This window comes from Neolamprologus multifasciatus, chromosome 4 (assembly GCF_963576455.1).
Source record: "Neolamprologus multifasciatus chromosome 4, fNeoMul1.2, whole genome shotgun sequence".
Lineage (NCBI taxonomy): Eukaryota > Metazoa > Chordata > Actinopteri > Cichliformes > Cichlidae > Neolamprologus > Neolamprologus multifasciatus.
In genome coordinates, this window is record NC_140442.1 from 19,436,953 (window position 1) to 19,446,993 (window position 10,041).

Genomic DNA, 10,041 nt, shown 5'->3' on the forward strand with positions numbered 1-10,041 from the left:
AGTTGTGTATCACCGACCGTCAGACTTGCACACAGCAAGGCATTGCACCATGCAAACGCAAAATACACGGTAGACAGAGTGTCTTTAAGACCTTCTCCATACCTGCAGGGCTAGAATATCAACAAATGACAATTTATTATGGGTAGGATACCTAAATTTGTGATCATTGCATTTATAGACAATGAAGCATACACCTGGCTCCTACCAGCGTAATCCATTTCATTTTGAAAACTGCGATATAGAATTTATGTCTTTATATGCTGATAGTCAGGCTTATCCTGCTAAACCATTCCAGCCCAATTTCCAGAGAAAACACTATACCAGAGAATTTTACCAGCTGATACAAACCACAGGAAGACATTTAAGGATAGATCTTTAGCTATTACGCGTGCGGACTTTGGTAACGGCTACACTTTATTCTGTTTCAATCTGGAAGCTGACGAAGGACATTCAGGGAATGTGTCGTTAATTAAAACTGGGAACGTGAGATTGGAAACCCGTTTCAGAAATCCACTACCCCGTACAGTGAACCTCTTGTGTTATTCGTATTTGATTCAGTCATTGAAATATCTAACATGAGACAGGTGCTCTGGACTACTATTGAGACAAAAACGGTCATGAACACTATAGAACTATCAGCCGTGATCGGCAGCATTATCAATAAAAACACACATTTCCTAGGCGTGTTAGCCTATGATCAGCTAACCACTGAACGCTTCAAAGACTCCCTGCTATGAGTATTGTAAACACCCACCCTTCTACGATGCCCGGGGAACATTGGCTTGCTGTTTATATTTCGAGAGACAGACGCGGTTATTTTTTTGATAGTTTTGGTCACTCGTTAGACAGTTTTCCCCCAGCAATAAAGATGTTTCTTCTAAAAAACTGTTCCACTGTTTTATATTCAGGAAAACAAGTGCAGAACGACTTCTCCATCACATGCGGTCAACATTGTGTATTTTTTTTATATCATGTGCAAAATGGTGTATCTTATGAGCGTGTGCTTAACATGTATGGGTCTGATTTAATTTGTAATGATGCTATGGTGTGTCGATTTGTCAACAACATACAACCTGTTGCTGTATGCAGTGATTACGTGTGTGTGCAATGCGGATACTGACATGTACTAATGAGAATAATAAAAACAACATGAGAGCATGATAATCGAGTCAATGGTATTTATTATCAAATCTCGTATATAAATATATAGATTTACAACATACATTGTTTAAACATAAATAAAAGAAATCAAACATTAAGCCGTAATAAAAAAGAAAAACATATATTTAACAATAATAAAGACATAATATATTTAACAGTAATAAAATAAAACAAACAAAACAATTTAGCAGCAATAAGTGAAAAAAAACATTACAGTAGAAAAAAACACCAAACAGCAAATATTTTTAGCAGAAAAACAATTTCAGGTGCAATAAGAAAAAACCTGAATTCAAAAATCCAACCACTCTACAGGACCCCCCTTTAATTTGTTTTTTTTATTCTTTATTTTTTTAGTGTACTATGTCGCAGCGGTCCACCAGGGGTGATCTTTTTTGGTGTGTGTTTTAAAAAACCAGGGTCTTCAGACAGTGTGTGAATCGGTTTTATACATGGCGACGGTCTTAACGTATGCCTGTGTTAGATATGGCTGATAACGTACGTTTAAATCTGAGACAGCTTTTAAAAACTCTGTCCAGCCGATAGGTCTCAAACCCTCAGAGGGTGTGTGTGTGGTTGTGACGCCTTTAATTAGATCATAAATGTGTGAACCAGGGGATGGTGTGTTTATCAACAACAATTTCGCCTTTGTCGTTGTAAGAGATCAAGTGTGGCGAAACGGCTCACCGCTGATAGAATAAGTTCTGCATTCCTCCTACACCTTTTAGGTATGTGTGTTAAAACATTCTCCGCAACAAGATCCCTCACCCCTGCATCACCATGAACAGGCGATGTGTCCGCCGACTGGGGTTTGCACATCCCTGTTAAATTGTTCAGGTAATGATAAAGACAATACATTCTTTTCACGGGCACCTTGTCTCACAAGGGTAAGGTATCTTTGGAGAATATCGCTGTATTTTTTAGCCTTCTCATACACATCTATGTCAGAATCTTGTAACACTTGTAACATCTCCTTGTCCAACTCGTTCTGAGACTGTTGTCTGATGCTGCCTGTTTGCTGCTGCTGCTGCTGCTGCTGTTGCTTTATTAAGTCCAACTGGTGTTGGGGTACCAAAAACATCTTTTGCACATGTTCCATTTTCACCTGTTTGCTATCAGACTGGTTATGAAGGGATTGCAGCCCCTAATAGCGGCAGTAAAAACCCTCCAGATTGGTTGATTGTCTTTCTCTTTTTCAAAGTTTTTATTTTTTGTCTGCAATCAGTCTGATTATTGATTTTTTCTTTTTCAGCTGTTTGTACTGCTGATTGGTCAGTGGTATGTTACCATGCAATACATTAAAGGCTATCTCACACAGCGCATTGATAAAATCTAAGTTTGAATTACTAATAATAACTCTGCGTAGAGTAGGAGGAGCCCTGTATATCATCTCCAACAGAGACAGATTCCTCCGCATGCGTGATGACATCCTTTCACCTCTTTGCTGATTTTTGTTTTGGAATGTAAACAACCGGACGCTCTGATAGTAAATTTGTTCTGAGTCTTAAATAGTCCGGGGTCTTAGCTTTATAGTCTATTAAAAGATACCCGTATGTTGTGGATGTGGCATCATTAAACGCTTCTATAAAATATTTAGTATTACCCGGAAACATTTGCCTACCTAAAAGCATAACCTGATATTTATCTCTCGGATTTTTAAACAATATTAGATAGTTAGTGTTCAAGGAAATGGTTCTACTGGATTTTCCTTGAATAAACAAATTCTGAACTAGATATATACAACTCAAATTCCTATGATGCACATACTTTGTGAACACATTTTGAACTTCTAAATTGTTAGCTGCATCGTTCATTACATCGTCTATAATTAACAAATTGTTCTTTTCTGCAGGAAGAAGGGTGTCATCAGCAAGAGATTCGGGTATACCGTTAACAAAGTTTATGTCTCTTATCTTAAGAAGCTGGTCATATAATGGCTGCCAGCATGAGTATATATATACAATATTGTCAATGCTGCATGATATAATCCGGGAAGAATTTTCAATTATGCTTTTAACAAAAAAAAGTCTTGCCGCAGTTACTGGGACCCGCTGACCACCATACTGAACGGGTGCTGCAACCGGGCGTCAAACCCTGTTCTAATTTAAAATCCATAAGGTACGGTTGTATAGTCTGGGAGCACACGGCGCTTATTGTAAACAACTTTAACTTTTTTCACAATGGTTTTATTCTTCAAATGAAGCTTCTTTTTATCGCGTCTGATGCTATCAGACACGGCAACTAGGTGTGCGTCTGATGTCTGATTGGTTACAAACTTGTGGACTAAACCTTTCAAGGATTCATGGGTGACAACTTTTGAGTTTAGTGCGTTCAGTGTCACGCCTTTACATTTGACCTGGGTCTTGCCCAACGATGTGTGATACGCGTAGCATTTTGGCCCACCGGAAACAAATTCCGCTATGTAATCCTCCACACCACCCTCTCCACAGTCTAATTCGCTTGTGAGATCCCCCAGAAACGGACCTAGAGGAGGCATCCACTCGCCAGGGCGTGCCGTGAAAATGACACTGTCCGTGTCACAATACAGCACGCGCTGCTGCAAGTTGTCTAGCAAATCATACAGCATGAGTCTGGCGTGTGCAGTGGTCATGGCCCCGACAAAAACATTAACGTCCTTAACACGGGAAGCTCTACCATCAGCATGCCGCCACTGCACCATTGCGACGTCGTCAGAGATGAAACAAAACTGACGCACGTCGTACTGGTCGCTAAACATTAGCTGGCTAAATCTGGAAGGGTCTGTAATGAGCTCAGATGATGCCATATTTGACCTCATGCTGAAACGACCCCATAACGAGTTAGCAACAGCTTGTTACAGTTACGAACAGCTTTATTTACACAAATCTTGGATGGGTCTAACATTATTCCCTCCTTCTCATAATACTCGTCTATGTACTTCTTCTGTTCGTCAGGTGTCTTGACGTGTTCAGGATACCCCGAGGCCTCCTGTTTGAGTTTTAGGAAGGCTTTCACATAGTCTTTAAACAATGTGTCGGTCTTATTGGGGAAATGCCACACCTCATCAATAGCAAGAACCTTGTATCCCTTCTCAACAGCTTTTTCAAGCTCAAATGAGACCCAAGTGCCTTTCAATACCCGCTCACTGTCCCTGTGCCCACATGCAGTATGCTGGTTTTGGTCTTCAGCACACATGCTGCAGAGTGGAAACATCAGTTTTCCGTGGCACCTGTAGGGAAGGACGGGGTGAAAAAGACCCTTAGGGGGGAGCACTGTGCATTTAACAAAGCCGAAATAATTTTCTATCTTGTCAAAGTTGGTGTAAATGACTTGAGGGTGTCCTACAGGATAGTCTTTTTTAGACTGCACTGTGGGATAGAGACTGGTGAAGTCGTAGTAAAATATTTTTTCATCACAACCAGTCTTGTGGTACAGCTTTATAGCATTTGTGCGACCTCCAAAAAGAGCGTCTCGGGGATTCATGCGTTCTGGCTTTCTGTATGTGTGCATGAAAGCCACAACTGTAGGGTCTGTCTGCTTCAAGCCAGCCCATTCACATTCCCACATCACTATTACGCTCACACTGTGTTGTGATCTCAGTGCATCAACTTTGTCACAAAACATGCGATGCAGCAGTCCATAGGATGCTTTGCTGACAGGATTAACTTCGCTCTCGGGGTAACATTTAACACAGCCGTGGTGAAAACATCCTGCAAATTCATAAGCTGTATTACTTGTGGGGTCAAAACCGTCCACAAAATACGGTCCAACCCTCTGTTCGCCTCCTCTGAGAGCATGTTTTACCACTTTGTTGGTGGTATGGGACACGTATTGAAGCCATTCGATAGAGACGTTAGAAAACGTCTTATTCTGCTCAACGTATGCCCCGTCATACGTGAGAGCGAGCGTGTCTCTAGGCAGAAACAGCGTTTTATACACACCCATACTAAATGCAGCCAAGGTGGTATACATGAATGGATCAACTTGTGTACAACCCAGTAACGTGTCACGATAAATGCTGCATGCTTTACGCAGGACATCAACATCGTTAACACAGTAACGCCTGAGTTCAGCCTGAAAATCAAAGGGATTCTGTGAGGCAACCTGGTACCATTCCATGAATCGCACCTTATCGCTTTCAGACATGTACTCATAGCCGTAGAAGGAGGGGTCTGGGTACGGGCCCACATAATGCTCATTATCCCTCGTATTAAACCTGTGTGGGAAATGGCCCTTCTGCAGGTCTTGAAAACCTAAAGCAGAAGGGTATTTTGGCAAGGCCCATGGGCAAAAAGCTGAACGAATCAATCCATCGCTGGTCATAGTCCCTGTCATACATCAAAATCACACGGCTGCCGCTCATTATGACACTAGGTGTTATGCACTGTCTGACAAAGTACTCGAGGAGTATGTAGTTGTCAAAGCCAGATGCATTATGTGCTATGAAAGTGTACCCACGAAACCTTGGGCGTCTGTAATGTTGCACAAACGCCTCCACACACTTTAATGTGTTAAATGTGAACTTATTGCCCTTCAGATCAGACGCACACACAAAGTTAGCCTCGTGTTTACCGTTGTGGTACCTAGTCTCGAAATCATATAAAATGTATTTATCGGTAGGCTTCTGTTTTTCAACAGGCTGTATGAAACACTGATGGTCGGAGTCTCCGGTTAATTTAGGCTCGCGGCAGTGCTCGCATCTAGGCTGGGCACATCTGTGTGGCGATTTCTTGGATTCTTTATATGTGGTGCCACAGTGCATGCAATGTTTCATATTATCACAGGGGATCATGTTGTGTTTTAATTCTGGTAATTTGTGTTGCTGGTAACAGTGTTGTGATTTGCAGATGCGGTTACAGTCGCTGCATTTCACTGTGGGACCCCTGTGGTGTTGACAGAGTGTATAACATGTGTTACATCTATGTTTACAGGAATGATGTAATGGTGAATTATATGTACTGTAACAGAAATTACACACATAGGATGCACCAAGAAAAGCGGTCGGGTTTAAAATCATGTGGTAATGTTGATTATGGAGATACATCATCAACGTGTTTGTGTTTGGCTCTTCATGTGTGAAAAAACATTCCAGGCGTTTACGCCCTTCTGTGTGGTAATAGATTACAATCTTAATGTTGAAGTGCTTCTCAAATTTACTGACATCGGTGAATGATACTTGCTGCTTGTCGCATAGACCTACTTCAGCATGCATCCGTTTAGCTGTAGCGAGTTTTTCTAGCTCAGAGGCTGATGAGTTTAATGAATGTGCTATACATAGGGAGAAGCACAAATTGTTGTGTGTGTTGTTTGGTGTGTATAAATGTCTGCCTTTCTTTGAGAGAATCTCATCATAAGGGATTTGTGCCAGTCTTAAGCGAGCCCCACCACTACTGTTCTGAGCTACCGTGACAATAAACTCTAATTCATCATCACCGATAGATTCATCATTACTCTGCATAACTTGTGCAATTCGATCGAGAAACAGCTCCGGATCATACCGATCATCAGCGTTTAAAACAGCCTGAACATCTGAAGCCAGCGAGGGGCCACGCAGGACTACGTTTAGAACGCTGCCCTGTTGAGATCCAGCCACAGCTCGGTCTACCACATTGGCTAAGCACTCGCGCACTCGCGCAGGTACTTGTTCTGGATGATCAAGACTTATACCCCTAAAATCAAGGCGCTCACGCAATTCGCGAGCATTAAAATTAGGTATCTCTCTAATGTGTGGCTGGGAGCGCCTGCCAGATCCAGATTGCACAACGGGCTCAATCACGATAGTATCACTTTGTGAGAAATTTACAATGACTGAGGGGGTGTGTGGTGTTGCAGCGGTGCCCGGACACGCATGTGCGTCTGTAGTACTAGTAGAAGCGGTAACAGACTCAATAACAGCAGCAGCAGCAATACGGTTAGCATCAGTAACAACAGTGGTCCGAGCATCACCTGATGTACTACCACTATTATTAACAACAACAATAGACCCATCAGCAATAGTAGGCGTAGGAACAGTCTGACGAGGATGTGTATCAGATGAGGCTGATGCAGGCACACTATTAAGTCTAGCTATAAAATTGTCTAATTTGTTATCTGTTTCTTCAGCCCACTGCATAAAAGCCTCTAAGTCAAAACATCTAACAGGACTGGAGGTTCCGTTATTATGTTTAAATAATTTATTTGGAGGGTCCATGGTCTGGATTTTAAAAGTCAGGGACTTGAAATTTTGCTGCAGATGATGTCTAATGTACTACACACTTTTTTTATGAATTTGATAAACTGTTGGTTTTGTATCTGTGCTTCTTGGTGGTATTGATTGAGTCTAGCTTCAATCAAACATAATTTATCAACTAATGAAGCTATATGACTCTGTTCAACAGGTTGAGCGTCTGAAACCTTCATGTAAGCATCATACGCCGCTGATATTTGAGAGTCTGTTATACCGTCGTCTTCAAAATCTACGTGTGAATCAATGCTATTTCTGACACATTCTGGTGGGGTGGGTATATGAACAAGATCGAAATCTGATATACTGTATTCAAAAACATCAGAGAAATCACGAGGCAAGCACTCACTCGGGGGTGTTGCAGGACCGCTGATGAAGATCGCTTCTGATTCTCCACTGTTGCACAAAGGTCCAGGTTTTTGTTGTTCTGGGAGGTCGATACTGCTTAAACATTCCAAAAACGTCTGGAGTACGGTGTCCTGATCATTATGTGGAGGGGTACTGTGCTGCAGTCTGTGAAGATAGAAATGTGTTAAAACATTTATACATGTACCCATTTCAAACAGAATAAGCGTGTCTCCCTCTCTATCTCTTTTTATCTAATTTATATATATATACCTTGTAGTGTGCGTTATTCCTGACGGCCCTGGTTCTCCGCACATAAGGTTCTCTGGCGTGGCTCTGTATGTGTAAAACGGTCGGTTTTAGAACATTGGAATTGTTTAAACCCATTTGCTGTTTTTTAAATACACAATTATACACCCCGTTGTATACATACCTTTTGTAAGGATTGGCTCTGTGGTCGCGGTGTCTGAATGTTTTCCTGCTCAGTTTGTTAACCCTGGAACAAATCAAAGAAAAACTCTGTTATTATATAATTTAAAACAATCGCAACCTTAAAACATACATACGATTAAAAATCGCGTAATTCTGTACACACCTTGTGCCTGTTAGAGATGTTGTTCCATCTTTAAAATCCCCCGTTTCTAAAGAAAAGGGTGCTGTGCCGTTCTCCCGAACTCCTGAAAATTAAGCTTTTGTTTTAGGAAAAAGATAGTTTGAATATCCTATAATATGTTAACATAACACTTTTAAAAATACAATAATAGGTTTTGTTTTACTTACCGCTTAAGATGTCCATGTTATAAAGAACGATGATAGTTTTGATGGTCTCAAAGAAAGTAATGTTGTCGCGACGAATGGTGAGTTCACCCTGAGCTTCGCATAGGTCTCGGTTAAATACCTTCTCCAGGAACAATGCCAGTACACAACTGCTTCACACCTTAAGTTCACACTCCCATGCTACTTCCCAGAGTTCTCGAAGAGACAAAAGACACCTAGTCTGGAGGTCCTGTTTCCCACCATCAACCTTACTACACCCCACCCTCCCCCTACCATTTGTCTAGACAGGTTTGCCTTAGTTCAACATTGCGAAATCCCGATTTTTAAATAAAATGATCGCATCAACCCTGGAAAGAAAACTAGTTAAATTAAATAAAACGCTTGTGAACATGCCGACATTACCCATTCGGAAGAAATTCCCACTTGTGCCGTTTTCAAAATAAATTGCATGTATCGCAGCAAGCTGAGATATTGTCAGTTTATAAAATTAGTCTAGCCTCAGTACACAACTGCTTCACACCTTAAGGTTCACACTCCCCATGCTACTTCCCAGAGTTCTCGAAGAGACAAAAGTCTTAGTTCAACATTGCGAAATCCCGATTTTTAAATAAAATGATCGCATCAAACCCTGGAAAGAAAAACTAGTTAAATTAAATAAAACGCTTGTGAACATGCCGACATTACCCATTCGGAAGAAATTCCCACTTGTGCCGTTTTCAAAATAAATTGCATGCATCGCAGCAAGCTGAGATATTGTCAGATTTATAAAATTAGTCTAGCCTCAGTACACAACTGCTTCACACCTTAAGGTTCACACTCCCCAACCTACTTCCCAGAGTTCTCGAAGAGACAAAAGACACCTAGTCTGGAGGTCCTGTTTTCCCACCATCAACCTTACTACACCCCACCCTCCCCCTACCATTTGTCTAGACAGGTTTGCCTTAGTTCAACATTGCGAAATCCCGATTTTTAAATAAAATGATCGCATCAACCCTGTAAAGAAAACTAGTTAAATTAAATAAAACGCTTGTGAACATGCCGACATTACCCATTCGGAAGAAATTCCCACTTGTGCCGTTTTCAAAATAAATTGCATGTATCGCAGCAAGCTGAGATATTGTCAGGTTTATAAAATTAGTCTAGCCTCAGTACACAACTGCTTCACACCTTAAGGTTCACACTCCCCATGCTACTTCCCAGAGTTCTCGAAGAGACAAAAGACACCTAGTCTGGAGGTCCTGTTTCCCACCATCAACCTTACTACACCCCACCCCCTACCATTTGTCTAGACAGGTTTGCCTTAGTTCAACATTGCGAAATCCCGATTTTTAATAAAATGATCGCATCAACCCTGGAAAGAAAACTAGTTAAATTAAATAAAACGCTTGTGAACATGCCGACATTACCCATTCGGAAGAAATTCCCACTTGTGCCGTTTTCAAAATAAATTGCATGTATCGCAGCAAGCTGAGATATTGTCAGGTTTATAAAATTAGTCTAGCCTCAGTACACAACTGCTTCACACCTTAAGGTTCACACTCCCCATGCTACTTCCCAGA

At 41.3% G+C, this 10,041-nt stretch overlaps 1 long non-coding RNA gene across 1 annotated transcript; it reads right to left on the reverse strand.

The window, feature by feature from the left end:
• Positions 1–7,138: 7,138 nt before the first annotated feature.
• Positions 7,139–9,101, reverse strand: LOC146520314 (uncharacterized). Its single transcript, XR_014873582.1, has 4 exons — positions 8,301–9,101; positions 8,139–8,201; positions 7,979–8,041; positions 7,139–7,873 (listed from the first exon to the last, which is right to left on the reverse strand). It is a non-coding gene; the product is annotated as an uncharacterized LOC146520314 (long non-coding RNA).
• Positions 9,102–10,041: the final 940 nt, after the last annotated feature.